The following is a 13968-nucleotide window of genomic DNA, read 5'->3' as shown; positions in this document are numbered from 1 at the left end:
GGTGCGCGCGTGCTCCCCTCGTTTGCAGCCCTCTGTGACCCCGGGGTTGCTACCGGCATGTGGCAAACCCTCTCCCCAACAGCAAAAAAGATCATTGCAATGGTGCAATTGTAATTTTTTTACGCTCAACTTGGTTCAGGCCAGATCCTGGTACCCATAAGCCCCAGAGAATGGCAGGGAAGATTTGCCCTGAGCCATCAAATTTCCTAATTTTAAAATAAAAAGCTAAACAGGGAGGTGGAAGTAAAACCACTGAACTTGACATTTTTTTTAAATAGCTTTGCCGAAGCTTCCTAAATTCCCCTTCTTTTGGAGAAGATGAAGCTTAAAAGGATGGAATTAATAGATGGACTCAAGGTGGTGGCAAGAAAGGTGTCCGAATAATCAAAGAATAATTAAACATAAATGGAAGATAAAGCATTTCCAGCTCTGGCCATTTTAGGAGCAATACTCCATATATCATGTGATGGGAAATGTCAAATAAATATATTTGGGTGTTGATCTAGATGTCAGCAACAATGAAAATGTTGAGGAAAGTCTGTTCTTAGTGCTCCTAAAGACTGAATTAAATAAATTACATGTGAGTGAGTGCCATGGTAATAATCCCCCCAGTTTGAGACTTGCAAGACCGGTAATAAAACACGGCTACAAATATTCAGGAAAGCCACGCTCGGGTAAAGTGAGACAGGTGAGAGCAGAGCTGAAAATAGCTTTTCCCTTTGCTCCCAGCATGCTCACAGCTCAGGCAACATTTCTGCACTCCGGGGAAGCCGGATTTGACTCCTCACCCCCCAAAAAATGCCCTTGGAGTGGTGTAACAGAGCGTGTCCCCCCAAGCACAGTGGCAGGATTTGGCCATCAGAGAAATCTCCTCCAAGCAGGCGGCTCGGCTGCCGTCTGATGGACATTGCGGTTCCTCATCCTTTCTGGCTTTCTTCTGCTTTGTTTTGAGTTAACAGTTATGGTGCCGGAGGAGAAAACATCATGTTTTAGCAATGAGGTCCCCAGTGAGGCTGTTTAAAAATTAATTAGTGCCATGCAACATATTAGCGATGAATAGCAATTTTAGCTTTTGTACCTACTTCATCGCCTTCTACACCATCATTATTCCAGCTTTTCTATGGTCTTCCCAGCCAACCAGGACCTAATACAGGGCGTACCAAAGAAATTGTTGCCTGTGTCTCCTGAAAACACCCCATTCAACAGCAAACACACACCCCGACGTGTTTTCTGTGGAGCTTTTAAATAAATTAAGGTCATGTTTGCTGAGCTGGCTGGAAGGTAGGAAGCTGCTCTGCTCATGGTGCAGGTTCCCATCATCCCAAAACTGTAGTTGTCCAAGGGTACGAGCCTGGATGGACCCCCCCATGGCTCCTACACAAGGTGGGTATTGTGGTATGGAGGAGGCTGTGGGTCCTCCTGACTTCATCTAGGATGGAGGTCAGAGGTCCTCCATCCATGGGTGGAGATCATCCATGGGTGGAGATCCCCCAACTCTGAGGATGGAGAACCTCCAAGGATGAAGAGCCCCTATCCCCAAGGATGGAGATCTGCCAACCCCAAGGATGAAGATTCCCCCCCAAACCCAAGGAATAAGATCCCAAAGATGGAGAACCCCCCAACTCTGAAGGTGAAGATGCCCAAGCCTCAAGGATGGAGCTCCACAAAACACAAAGATGGAGATCCTCCTAATGCCAAGGACAGAGATCCTCCTAACTCCATGGATGGGAATCTCCCCAACACCAAGGATGGGGATCCCCCAACCCCAAAGGTGGAGATCTCCAAAGCCCAAGGATGGAGGCTCCCCAGACCTCGAGAGTGGAGATCCTCCTAGCCCCAAGTAGGGGGATTCCCCCAACCCTGAGGATGTAGATCCCCAAAACCCAAGGACCCTCACAACCCTGAGGATGGAGATTCCCCAGACTCCAAGGATGGAGATCCCCCAACCTAAGAATGGAGACCTTCCAAGGAGAGAGATGCCCTCCAGTCACAAGGATTAAGATCCCCCCCAAAACCCCAGGATGGAGACACACACCCCCTTCCCCAATCCCAAGGAGGCCAATCACCCCCTGGGACCTCACTGGCTGGATTCCTCACCCCACACTGCACTGGGCAGGACCTGGGGGCATCACCCTGGTCTGGTGATGGTGACCCCCCCAAACTGCAACCCCAAATGAGCCACCATCCTGCTCCTTCAAGCAGCAAGCGAGGCAGCAGGGACCGAGGAGCCTTGCCGCGTCAGCCACCTTCAGGTGGATGGCAAAGCTGAGGGGAATTTGCAGGGACATCTGGAATATATTCATTTTACGGCATGTTTCATATCACAGACAGGTACTTTGAAGCAGTTAAGTAGTAGCAGGGCGGCACGTCCCCATGGGTGGGCTGTGGTTTGCGCTTTCAGCCCGAGCTGCCCCGGCATGACAAAGGGGTTGGGGAGACGGAGCTGACGTTTTCCAAACACAGCTTTGTGCCTCTGGGGGCAAATCCAGAAAGAAATTAAAACCCAAAAGGCAGAAAAAAAAAAAAAAAGAAAAAAGAAACCAACCCCCACGTCTAAGTGATGTTGATCCCTGCATCAGGCTATTAACAGTCCCATCACAAATTGTAAATGACTCAGATAAATTAAATGGCTTAGCAGCTGCGAGGAAAGGCCCTTCTGAAGATTCATTTGTTTCGCGGAAAAGAAATTAGTCGGGAATTTAAAATCTTTTCCAGCAGCTTGATGCAGACGCCCTGCCAAAGCCCACATGTTGCTGCTCATACAGCCCTGGGATGCAGCCGGCCCCCAAAAGGAAAAGTCCTCCGCGAGCATCCACAAGCAGGGAGATGCAGGCGTGCTCCCGTTAGCGCGCCACTAACGAGGCTGCGCCTCCTCCCAGCAAACCTATTAAAAGCCTCAAGTGATAAAGAGGTCTGAAAACAGGAAGATTTGACACAGAACACCCCCACGGTGAGAGAAAGCCAACAACTGAGGTGCAATAAAAAAAAAAAAACGGGGGGGGACAGTAACACGGGGATGGCTTGGAGCAGGGCAAGAAGTTGAGGTTGCACCCCTGGTTGCAGTGATTTGCCCCCCAAATACAATGAGCTGCAGCAATTTACCCTAGATGCAGGGAATTGCGATGATTTAACCCCAGAAGTGGTGAGCTGCAGTGACTTACCCTGAAAGGCAGTGAACAGCAGTGATTTAACCCCAGGTGCACTGAGCTGCCATGATTTACCCCCAAAAGCAGTGAGATGCAGTGATTTACCCCCAGGTGCAGTGAGACGGTGATTTACCCCCATGTGCAGTAAATGGCACTGATGCAATGATTTACCCCCAGGTGCAGTGAGACGCAGTGATCTACCCCCAGATGCAATGAGATGCAATGATTTAGCCCCAAAAGCAGTGAAGCGCAGTGATTCAACCCTAAGTCCAGTGAGACGCAGTGATTTACACCAGATGCAATGAGATGCAATGATTCCCCCTCAGATGCTGTAAATCACAATGATTTACCCCAGGCGCAATGAGCCACAGTCATTTAGCCCCAAAAGCAGTGAACTGCAGTGATTTACCCCCAAAAGCAGTGAGCCGCTGTGATTTATGACCAGAAGCAGTGAGATGCAATGACTTACCCCCCAGATGCAGTGAGGCACAGTGATTTACCCCCAGGTGTAGTAAGATGCAATGGTTTTCCCCCAGGTGCAGCACATGGCAGTGATTTACCTAATGGCTCCCCACAAAGGATGACAAATCCCAAACCTCCCCACTTTCCTAATGCTTCCAGGCAGGCAAACACCGGGCCCAAACTGCACTCACTGCAGACACCCTTTCTCTGATGTTAACATGTGAAATTAATGTGTTAAACCTCCTCGTGTTTGGAGGCTTCCCTGGCAAAGACCTGCTCCCCATCCACGTCCCTTTTAGCTCATGTAAAATTGAGGGGTTTTTCACCTTTAGATGCTATTTTGCAGGCAGCATCATCTCAGAACCCCTTTTAGTGGAAGTTCAGAGGTATAAAAGATGCAAAATGCCCCTAAATTATTCACACAGCATTTCAATTGAAGCCCTGCTATGGGATAAAGGGAAGGATCTAGTGAGAGAGCCCCAAGCCTGGGATGTCTCCTCATCCCTGCTTGGATGGAAAAACCCTTCTTGTAATTACTGGGGAGAAAGGAATGGGGGAGACGATAAAATAAAAGGGTTTCCTCCATCCAGAAAAGGGCTGGAGAGCGAGGAAATGCAAGGAGCACCCGTTTTTCAGGTGCATCCAACCAGAGCAACCCAGTTGCGTTTGCCTTTTGGCAACACTGAAGCTTTTCAAAACTTTTACAAGGCTGGTGGAGAAAAATTAAAGTGGGGCACAGGAAGAGAAATCACAAACCAGGAAACCCCACCCTGGCAAGAAGGGATAGAAGCAACCGAAAAAAAAAGGTGACAAATGAATAAGAAACTGAGAAGTGACTTTGCATTTCAAATACAGGAGGTTTTCAAAAAAGAAAAACCCTGGAAGATCTTTTTTCTTCCAGTTTTTCCTCTTTGTTTTGCTTCTTTCTGTTTCATTGACCTTCCAGGTACTCCTGAGCTGGGATTTCCATTTCTCTGGCTTCTACTCAGGGCAAAACCCCAACAACCCAGTGCAAAATCAAAAAAAAAAAACCAACCCCAAAAGTAGGACACCAAGTCCTGCTCAATCCAAACTCAGCTTGATGCTCACTAATTACCCAGCAATAGTATTTATATGCTGCTGGCACACTCGGAAATGCAGCTCCTAATAACTGAGGTCCGCATCAATATTAATGTCCCGGCTTGACTCTCGATACCCAGGGACCAACAAGAGACAAAGAAACATCACAGCAAAGTGAAAAGAGGGGCAGAAAATGAATTTTAAAAGTATTTTTCTGTTTGGCAGGAAGTGAGTGCTTGAGATCAAATGATGGGATCCCCCTTTGGCGAGTATCAGCAATAAAAGCAAATATAAATTGTAAGTTCCCATCTCTGGGGCACAAAATCTTCCAGCACCTGAAAATTTTTCACCATCCGTTAAGCCCTTCCCCAAACTTTGAGTTTCCCCATAGGTATGAGCAGGCTGGAAAAACTCTTCTTGTTATGGGAATAGATTTCTAAAATTTGGGGCTTTCCCCTTACCTGAGTTGCTCCGAGATGATCGGCTTCAAATATTCATCCCTGCAAACTTCAGTCCACTTTCGGTTGCTCATGCAAAACCTCAGGCTTTGAGTTGGCTCAGCAAGAAATGCTGCTTGAAACAAGCTCCTGAAAAGCAATTTTTTTCCAGCAATGCTTCAATCCTTATGGAAAGAGGGAGCACATCCCCTAAAATTCGCCAATATTACATTGTAAGTGAATATGCACATGAATATTTGCAGAATGTGGCTATGCAGGGCATGGCGCGGGTTGCAAACGTGCCTTGGCACCACTCCGTAATTCGATTAAAAACCTCTTTTCTTAATAATTTCTATGCAGAGACACTTGGCACACCGGGAGCATTTAGGCAGAGTTTAAATGGAGTTAATAAACTATTAATAGCCTGCAGTAAGGCTGTGATAGATTTAAGCTGCATGTGATCGGCACGCCTCGGTACAAGGTGTTATTACCGATATCTGCACTCAGTGTGCATCAAAAAAAATCACAGAGGTCTTCCATGAAAAATGCAGTTCCAGCAAATCCAACGTTTCTCATGGAAAGATGCGTATTTTCAGGATTTTTTCCATCAAAATGAAATCTGGCAATTTGACAGTAAGCTTGGATGTTGCATTTACCCCGTAGAGTGTCGGGCGTGGTGTTAACCCACACCATTGACCTGTTATTCATGGTGGTTAATATTCAAAGAAAATGAATGGAAGCCATAAAGTTCACATCCAGAAACTCAACATTAGGATGTTCCCAGATCATTGTCTTTTGGTATTTTGATTTCCATGGAAGTTGAGAATTTCTCTATCTTTAGTCAAATTCCAAGCAAGAAGGCGGCAAATTCTGGAAAGATCTTGAAAATAGATGTTCTGCTTCTCCAACAATCCATACTTATGAAACATTTACTGACATGAATTTATCTGAGCAGTTATTAAACAACGGCAACAAGTAACGCGTTGACCCTTCAGAGAAGAGCCAACCCTGCGTTGATGACTACACTATGTAGAAGCAGGACTCAAGCCAACTGCCCAAAGACTGCCATAAAAATCAAATGCTGCTATAAAGTGACTTCAGAAATTGCAAGAAATCCCAGAAAGAGACTATTTATAACCTCGTTTGGCAATTTGGGCCGAAAAGAGCACTCTGCAGTTGTAGCCTTGGCCATCAATTCTGGTCAAACGCAAGAAGATCTTTCTAAAGAGCCATTGAGTGACCCAGTGGAAATGGCAATTTTTCATATGGAAATTTTCCCCAAGCTTAAATCACCTCTTTATGAAATATTTCTTAGTTCTAACTTGTGGAGAGAGGCTGCGAGGTCTATTCCAAGAGAAGCCGTCTATGAGAAGAAGTCAGAGGGTAGAAACAAGCCTTTCTCAGGGGAAAAAGTGAGGATTTCCACTCAAGAGATGCTGACTGGCACTACTGGAGGACCCAAAACCAAACCCTAAAAAAGGAGTTTTCTGTCTGTCTTTGTTGGGGTGATGGAAGAAGAACCATGAGAAGAAGTAAACCTTCTTCCAACTTCTCCAGCTGCAGGTGCTCATCACCTTTTGGGCACTCGGAAACACCATTTCTCCAACCAAAACCACATCAACCCACTATAAGACCCTTCCCCACTGCTTCCAATCGTGATGAGTGAAAAGGGAACGGTTTGCCTCAACCCTTCCATCAGCACCGGAGAAAACTTCCAAATCACCACGACTTGCAAATCCCTTCCTGCCTTTCCCCGTCCAGATGGCTGCTTTCCCCCAAGGAACCTCCAAGATGCCCAAAACCTCCTCAAAATCATGACGTATGAAAAAAATAACTAAAATCACATGACACGCTGAGTCAGTCAATTAATTAGGAACCAATGCAAGTCAACACGCCACACAATCAACTTGCCATATGGCCGCCTGTGCTGGACATGGCTGGTTTATTGGTGCTCGATGTTGGCCCCCATTTTATTTACTGTGAAGTGGGAGCTACGAGGACTGGGATAAACAAGAGTGAAAGCGATTTTGAGGGTTGCTGTAGCTTTTCAGCTCTCCATTGAGATATTATTGGCTGATCTTCTACACAGCTGCTCCCTGCTGAATAGGCCCATCCCACCTCCAAAGCCATTGGCCATCAACCAACATGGGAATAAATGCAAGTTTTGGGTTTTTTTTCAGTTGATGTGACTTATTTGGGGATTTTTATGTTTTTGGGGGGAGGAATACGTGGTGATTTGTCCAATATTGCAATTAGATGAAAAAAAACCCCTTCTTTGCCGTCTCATCCCCACTGAAATGGGCAGCCAAACAGGGTCCAGCATGGTGACCACCGTCCGACAGTAAAGTGGGTCAGGACTATTTAATACCAAAACTGGGGGGAAATAATTGATTTCTTCAGCAATAAATGCTCCTTTTTCCAAAGTGCTAGTTCAGAACGGAGAAAAACATTACGTTTTGAAATGCCTCAATGAAATTTAATTTTTGGTTTGAATCAACAGCTTCACTCGGTGCCATTTTAATGCTATTTTATGTTGAAATGTCAATTGGAAACTAACATTTTAAAATGTCAAAACATTTCACGTCTGCAGACGGAGCCAATAGTTTTTTGCTTCCATGTGTCCAAACAGAAAATGCTTTTGGAATTTTACTGTGAAAAAAAAAATTAAATATATATATAAAAAAAAAAATCAATATTTTGACTTCTTGGAATGAAAACAAAGTTAAAATATAATATTTCCTCCAGCATGCAAACAATATTTTCTGACAAGCTGTAATCACCAAAAGTAATCCGAACCAAATGTTTGCTACCACGGTCTGTTATAGCTACACAGGAAGAGAAGAGAAACAGGGATTTTTGTTATTGTAGGCTCTCTGAACCCTTTTTTTGCCAGTTAATTCCATATTTCCACAGCTTTTCTCTCTTATTATATCCCAACAGGATAAAAATCAGGGTGCAGGAAGCCCTTTCCACCATCCAGAACCATTTCCAACGCACTGATTTTCCTTAATAGTGGGGAAAAAGCCTGGAAAAAAGATGGGGTTTTCTCCTCTAGAACAGGCAACATTGGATTTGGGGGGGATTCACTGTATTTTGCATTAACGACACCTCCTCACCCCCATCAGTTTGTGGGATTTGGGGAGGGGAAACAGCACTGGGAGTTTTTTCCCGCGCTCACGCCGGCAGCAGGGAGCACATGCATGGGGGGTGGTTTTTTAATCCAATATAAATGTAATTTTTCCAGTGATCTCACCTTTTAAATTCCTGCCTTGGCCATGCATTGCCAAAAAAAAATTAAAAAAAAAAAAAGAAAAAAAAAAGTAAAGAAAAGAAAAGCAATCCAGGCCAGTTGCAGTAAAAAAAAAAAAAAAAAAAAAAAAAGGCGATTTACTGATTTTTCTGGTTCCAGGACCAGGGTGTAAAAATGCAGCGTTGCAAAATGGGATGAAAACTGGCGGTTTTGGAGCCATTGCTGGGCTGTAAAGCAAATTTTTCATCCCAAAGCTCGCACCTCCACCATCCTCAACGGAGCGGCTCAGCTGCCCTCCATCACCTTTGCATGTCCCCCAAATTTCTTTTTTTCTCTTTTTTTTTCCTGAGCCCAGGCTACAGCCCTGCGCAGGGAATAAGCGCAATTATCTCGTCTCGCCACATTTTTCCAGCCCTGCCTGAGGTTTAATTAAAGCCAAGCGAAAAACACAGAGGAGAAGCACTCAGTTCCGATATCGCCCCACCACATGCGGCGGGGAGGAGGGAAAAAAATAGAATGAAAAAAAAAAGGAAAAAAATAAAACCTTTATTGTAGACTTTTTAATTTAGCAAACCTTCCTGGATATTGCTCCTGTATCATACTTCCTTTAAAAATATATATATAAATATATATATATATGAGCATGCACGTGCACATGAGTATATATGAATATATATATGTACACTAGGATACCCACGCACGATCTCTGTATAAAAAAAATATATATAAGCGCACCCTAATCCCCTGTAATCTCCTTGAATTACACCTAAACCACCCTCCTTGCAGGTGACCTTTCCACAGAAGGCTGTTTCTATGCCAACAGCATTGTTTGAGTCGGGCGAGAGAAAAAATACGGCACAATAATCTTTAATTTTTGCTTAATTCAGTGTTTTTACCACTGGCCAGGAGCCGGTTGATGCTAGAAACATCACGGGGAAAAACATTAATATTAAAAATTAATTTATATTCATAGGATTTGAATATTAGAGGGAGAACGTTGTAACCTTGACCCAATTTAGATTTTGCCTAAATTCCCGGCATTGTTTTTGGGTGAAATTCCCCTCGTTTTGGGGTTTAGGAGCAATATCCTACAGTTTCAAGGTCCTTTTCACCTTAAAATCTGCATTTCTATCTCCTGCCCCATCTCATCCTGCAACTGCAACCCATGGGCATTGGTTCCTACTGAAAAGTCCAAATATGTAAAATTCTGAAAATCTCCAATTTTTTCCATTTTCACTGATTTTTAGGGAATTCCAGCAAGGCGCTTGTGTCCAATGGAAAAAAATAAAATTACAATAAATAGCAGACCTGAACTCTAAAAAATTGGGAGAAATTGTTAAAAAAACCAGTATGTATCATGCCAGTAAGTAACCCCAGGTAATAAGGTAGTGATGAGATTGGGTGGAGCAAAAGCAGCTCAATATAAATAATTTTCCGCAGATGAAGGCTGGTTTGGGTCTGGATAACTTTATTCCATTGAAAATTTGGGATATTTTTCCTCACTTTCTTGAGTTCCTTGAGTTCCAACTCAGCCCATAAAACCGCATCCCAAACCGGAGCGTTTAAAAATGATACAGAGGGGAAATGAGATTTTTTCCAGCACAAATTATCTGTTCTCATTTGTTTCTTGGGTTTTTTGGTGTGTTTTAGAGAGTGGCACAAGGACCCGTGGCCTGTTGGGTTGCAGCATCCCCAAAATTGCCTTTTTTTTGCTCGTTGTAAGAGGGACATCATCCAAATTCCTGCATTTTATGGTTTTTTACTGGCGGGCAGGGATGTATTTTTATTTTTCTTCTGACCCGACCCCAACACCTTTGCGGGTCTCGGGAGGGAAGATATTTCCCGACGGCTCCGTCTCACAAGGCACCGAACCAAGAGGATAAAAATACTGGTTGCCATGGGAACATAAACTCCAGAGTTTGAAAATACCAGAATTAAACCTTGCACTAATTTCGGTCCTTAAACCCCCGTTTTTGCATCCGCTGAATTTCAAGCAACCCAACCAGGGTTTAAGATGCTTACAGATATTTTCCCACAGCTGGATGCATCCTGAAACCAGGAATAAATTTTTAAATAATTTTTTAATATTAAAAATAAGGATTAATCCTAAATTGTGGAATTGCTTCCCACCATCTGGCCTCAGAGCCATCACTCGGCATCAGCCCCATGGATGCACCCCAGCGCCGAGGCGAGGAGCTGAGCATCCAGGACTAATAGATATAATACAAATTTTTCCGTATCATCCGGAAAAAGCGCTCACGAGGCTTAATTTTATTTGCTTGAAGTACACCGCAATCACTTAACAAATATTAAATTACAATTATAAGGCCCCAGTGCTAACGATGCTCGGCCAGAGCATCCCCTTTTCCAGTGGCATCAATAGCTTCCAACAGGCTTAAAGCAACTTTTGGAGTTGGTATCTGCAAAACTTCTCAGCCTGAGCAGGGAAAAACCCTGCTCAAAGGATAATAAATCATTTTTTAGTTCATAATAAGCAACAAATTCGGGTTCGCAAGCAAAGGGATTGTCAGCAGGTCACATAAGAAAAGCTAAACGGTAATAAAAGGATTATGAATTAAAAGGGGGCATGGGTAATCCTCTGTGCAAAGAAAGATTCCCATCATTAAACTTGAGTTTCCAAGGGCAAAACAGAAGAGGGAATTCATTCCTCGCGTCAGAAAAACACGGAGTTACTGGAACTAATTTGCTGGCGACGGCAATAAATTGACTTTACACTGGCACCTGAGGAACTTTGCAAGTTTAAAGGTTTTGCGATGCAATGCAATGCGTTTGCAGGCTTTGCAATGCAATGTGTTTGAAGTTTTTGCAACGCAGTGCAATGCAATCCGATGTGTTTGTAGGTTTTGCAATGCAATGCAATGCAGTGCAATGTGTTTCCAGTTTTTGCACTGCAATGCAAAGTGTTTGCAGTTTTTGCAGTTCAATCTGTTTGCAGGTTTTGCAATGCAATCTTGTGATGCTATGCAATGCAATGTGTTTGCGGTGTTTCGATTGCAATGCACGTTTGCAACTTTCCAGTGCAACGTGTATTTGCATTTTTTTGCAACTTTGCAATGCAATGCCCGTTTGCTTTTTTTTTTTTTGCAACTTTGCAACGCAATGCCTGTTTGCCTTTTTTTTGCAACTTTGCCTGGACCTTTGCAACTTTGCATAGCTCCAGACACTTGGGCTGGAAGCGCTGAATCAGTTCAACCGTCTCCGTAACATGGGTTAAGTTTCCTGCAAAATTTAGGCCGATGCTTTTGAAACCACCCCTGATCCCAGCTGCAAAACTCCAGGTGACAGAGACAACGCGGCACCCTGTTGTTTCCACAAATTGCTCTTTCCGCTCTCTTTTTGCCCAAAATTGGGGGGTTCTGTGTAATTTAATTTCTCTAGAGTAACCACGCCACGATCCTGCTGCATTTTGAGGGGCAAAAGCTCTGGTTTGGGGCATTTGTGGATGTTAGTGGGACGCTCCACCGGGCGCAGAAGCAACCGCAGGAATTTACTTACCCGGGCGATGCTTTCCTTTTGCAGCAATATCCCCCCCAAAAAACAGGATTTGGGGAAGAAACGAGACTCTGTGCCCAAAAAGGGCGTTTCTCACCCCATATTCCTAGCTGGGAAAAGAGGCCTGGCCACTTGCATGCCTCTGCAAAAAGAAAAAGCAAGGAAAGGCAAAAGAAAAGCAAGCAAAAAAGCAAGGAAAAGCAAAAAAAAAAGGCAAGGAAAGCAAAAAAAGCAAGCAAAAGGGGGGGAAAAAGAAACACAGAAAAAGCAAGCTCATCGGAGCACTTTGGGGAAAAAAAGGTTGAAATCAGCTTCGCCGAGCCGCTTTCCCGTCGCCCCATAATCCCTCGCTGTCCCCCAGTGGGCTTGTGCAAACAGCATCCGACCGGCGAGCGGCCGGGCTCTGGCCACGCTCCTCCGAGCTGGGATTTTAAATAAATCCGTTCAATCTGCTGCGGGTGAGGGGCAGGGAGAGACGTTGCACCCGGGGTCCCCGTACCGGCAGGGAAACTGCATTTTGGGAATGCCGAGAGGCGGATTTGGGGGGATCTGTTGCTCCCTCGCGTCTGCAAATATGATTTTCCGGGTAGCACGGGGAAGAGGAAACTCTGTTTTCGAAGCCAAAGTGAGCGTTGCGAATGGATTGTATATAGTACATGGTATATTCAGAATTAATTTGCCTTTTTAGTCATGCGGCCAGAAAATTCAAGGTCTGGGTATGGTAGGGAGAGAGCAGAGAGGCCACAAGGTCACCTAATTCCCATATATGTTATACATTATGTATTATGATATATATGGGAATAATATATTATGTATTATTCCAGTAATATATTATTCTCATATATTATTGATATAATATATATGGGAACAAGAAATAATTTATTCTCTATTATTCCCATATATGGATATATATGATATGATGGGAATAATATATTATATATTATGTATTATTCCAATATATATTATCTATTATTCCCTTATATTACATTATATGATATATATGGTATGGTATGGTACGGTACAGTATGGCACGGTAGGATAGGATAGGATAGGATTGATATGATATATGACATGACATGACATGAAACGATATGATACAATATATATGGGAGCAATAAATAATATGTATTATTCCAATATTTGGGAATATCTATACTATAACGGGAATAATACAGAATATATTATATATTTTAATATATATTTTTCTATATCAAACATATGTATTTATATAAATATGTAAGCTTCATTATTTTTCTTGAGTATTTGGGGGGGAAAGAGGTCTTTTGAGAGCAGTACCTGGTGAGAGATGGAAGCAGCACACCAGGCCCCGTAAGTTCCCTACAGGATGGGGGCCAAGATCTGCAGCAAGCAGATCGGCGGGGAAATACGGCCCTTGCACGACAGGTGAAGGACGATGCCAACGGCGGTTTTCAACCTCTGACACCAAAATCACCTCTTTTTCCCCCAAAAAACCCTGCTGCATCATTCCAGGGATGCTTTCGGCACTCTGAAATAATTCAGATGCTCCTGATGGCAAAAAAAAAAAAAAGGAGATTTCCCTTATTGAGCACCACCCTCGCGAAAAGGAGCTGAAATTCGGTGCCTTTTCCCACCCCGAGTTTTAACCTGGACTTGTTTTTCAGCCCTTCCCTAAGAAAAAACAAGCCAATAAAGTGAAGATGAAAATATATTCATTAGGATTGATAACGCTCATTAAAACTGGCTGTGTAGGAAAGCATGACTCCGCTTCAGAGAAGTAAGGGGAAAAATGCAAATTCTGCTGCATGAAAAGAGGAGATTTCCCTAATCGCCCCAATCAAACGCCGGCGCAATTATCTGTGGCCAACCCAACGGGTTAAAATTATCCTCTTCATCTCCGGACACAGTAAGGAGCCGAAAAATGTTTCATTTTAATAAAAATGAAATCTGGACCCTGCAGAAACCAGCTTCACTAATGACGTGTTTACACAGAAAAAGACAATTTCTATTTAATGGTGATTACTAGCGAGAAGAAATTAAACTTCCTGGAGTATATGGGTTAGAGATAATGGGAAGAAAGAAAGTTATTGACGGTGTGTAAATCAGGAGAGCTGCATATGGG

General features: G+C 43.7%; 1 protein-coding gene across 5 annotated transcripts in view; it reads right to left on the bottom strand.

The window, feature by feature from the left end:
* The window catches only part of PKNOX2 (PBX/knotted 1 homeobox 2), an 87892-nt gene that overhangs the window by 42872 nt on the left and 31052 nt on the right, over positions 1-13968 (bottom strand). For 3 of the 5 annotated variants that reach the window (XM_030023041.1, XM_030023039.2, XM_041125466.1), the window contains one exon: positions 5129-5254. The exons of the other annotated variants lie outside the window; for them this stretch is intronic. The gene's annotated coding sequence lies outside the window, so the exon portion shown is untranslated. Of the gene's footprint in view, positions 1-5128; positions 5255-13968 lie in introns of those variants that run through there. 5 annotated transcript variants of the gene reach the window in all.

This window comes from Aquila chrysaetos, chromosome 8 (genome assembly GCF_900496995.4).
Source record: "Aquila chrysaetos chrysaetos chromosome 8, bAquChr1.4, whole genome shotgun sequence".
NCBI classification, from domain to species: domain Eukaryota; kingdom Metazoa; phylum Chordata; class Aves; order Accipitriformes; family Accipitridae; genus Aquila; species Aquila chrysaetos.
The sequence above is the reverse complement of the archived record's forward strand: the minus strand, read 5'-3'. Positions and strand labels throughout refer to the sequence as shown.